The sequence below is a fragment of the Halichoerus grypus genome, chromosome 3 (assembly GCF_964656455.1).
Source record: "Halichoerus grypus chromosome 3, mHalGry1.hap1.1, whole genome shotgun sequence".
Taxonomy (NCBI): Eukaryota; Metazoa; Chordata; class Mammalia; order Carnivora; family Phocidae; genus Halichoerus; species Halichoerus grypus.
In genome coordinates this window covers 143,880,005-143,882,076 of record NC_135714.1, presented here as the reverse complement: position 1 = coordinate 143,882,076, position 2,072 = coordinate 143,880,005, and the positions used below count along the sequence as shown (strand labels likewise).

General features: G+C 38.6%; 1 pseudogene; it reads left to right on the top strand.

Moving 5' to 3' along the window:
• The first annotated feature begins 442 nt into the window (after positions 1-442).
• Positions 443-1,403, top strand: LOC118518902 (small ribosomal subunit protein eS12-like; annotated as a pseudogene).
• The last annotated feature ends 669 nt before the right edge of the window (positions 1,404-2,072 follow it).

Sequence of the window (2,072 nt, the reverse complement as noted above, 5' to 3'; positions counted from 1 at the left end):
TTCCTTTTGTCCTACCTTCCAGGGTGTAAAATATGAATAATTTTCTGAAGTCGTCACCTGCTTTCTTCCCCTAAAATATCTTGTACATACTACCAAACTTAGTGTCTGCTTCTTGGCTGAACTGAACAAATGCAAATGGTACCAAGAGTTGTCTAAAAACATATTAAAAGGGGATTTTTGACTGGCTCACTCATTGCTGGAAAGGCAAAAAGTACATTATTCTGTGTCATGGAACAAAGACAATCAGTCACATAAGATGGCAGCCATTTGCAAAAGGTTTTACTTATAGTGATATGGGAAAATGGCAGATGCAGGGGAAGTATAGGTGTGATGTTCAGAAATTTGTAAAATACCAGAGGAGGGGAATTTGTAGGGTGTCTACAAAGATAGTGGAGTTGACTGGTTACTATTTAGTTGTATCAAAGTCCTTTAGAGAGATAAGATGAAACTAAGGGTTCCTGACAAATACTTCAAGATGAAGTGCAAGAGTCAGAGCACTTCTTTGGTAAGTTACAAAGGGACATTTATCTCCTTCATTAGAAGAGCAGTCACAATTGAGCAATGATTTGAAAAGGCAATAATGTCACAGAGCTATAGACATTTGAATGTTCAGCAATATAGATATGTCATGCTATCTTTAGGGCCTCGGACCCTGAAATACGGGATAAGGACATCTGAAGTGATATACATGAGGACACTGGCTCTGCAAGGCAATACATGCCCCATTAATAGATGGTGTATGTCCTCCCTTACTGTGGATTATAATTAGGATTAAATACTATCATAATTCCAATGGACATTTACTGGGCTTGGGAAAGGAGAAAAACTATATATTGAAGAAGTTGCAAAAATAAGCTGGCAGAGAAATACCCCTGGGATTGGTTGATCAAGACAGCTGAATACCAGACTGGGTGAGAAATAATTCATTGATGTGGGGGCACTTTCTAAGGACATGGAATTTAACAAAGATTGAAAACCTGTCACAGTTAGCAACAGAATAAAGATCGTCTAATGCTGAGGAAGACATTGATCCTGGAGGTGTAATGGACATTTATGCTACTTTGTAAGAGGTGGTAAAGATTGCTCTTGTCCATGATGGCCTAGCACATGGAATTTACAAAGCTACCCAAGCTTTAGACAAGTGTCAAGCCCATTTTTGTGTGCTTGCATCCATCTCTAATGAGCCTATGTATGCCAAATTGGTGGAGGCCCTTTGTGCTGAACACTGAAACAACTTCATCAAGGTTGATAACAAGAAACGAGGGGAATAGATAGGCTTCTGTAAAACTGACAGAGGGAAAATGCTGAAAGTGGTTGGTGGCAATTGTGTGGTAGTCAAGGACGGTGGCAAAGAGTCTCAAGCCAAGGTCACCATTGAGAAATACTTCAAGTTCAAGAAATGAACAAATAAAAAACACTTGGCTTTTATTCAGTAGAAGGAGGCAGGGGAGGGAGCAGGAGAGAAGGGGGAGGAAGAGGAAAAACAGCAGCAGCAGCTGCCTGTGGAGTCACATAACTAGGGAGGCATTTCAGTATACAGCCAATGTAAATATCTCACTGGAGACCTGACAACCTGGCTCCAAGTGGTACTGGGGGTATCTTAGTAAGAGACTATTAGAAAAGAATTGTAGGATTTGGGTTTGTGTTTAGTAGTTTCATTTTTTGTAGCATTTAAGAAAGTGAGACTTGCTTTATTTAAATGTTATAAGGAAGTACAGGTATTTATATGATTAGTTTTTAACAAATCTATCTAGAAAAAGACTAGGTCTAGGCCAAAGCTCTGTTTGGTAAAGAAACCACAGTCACTTACATTAGCCAGGATAGAAGTATGTTTGGCCATTTTTGTGTTTTAGACAATGTTCGTGTTTTATCTATATTCAGGTATAATTTCAGAATGATCTTGTTTTTGTCTTGATTCATCATGGTCACAGAGCAGCCTTGTTTAATGTTGATATTCTGTGAATTATTTTTTTATATTCAACCTAGAACATAAGACCTAGCTGAGCATACTAGGCTACTTCCTAAATGTCAGTGCTGCTTTTCTCTTTCTCAGTAGTACTTGTATTTGAAAG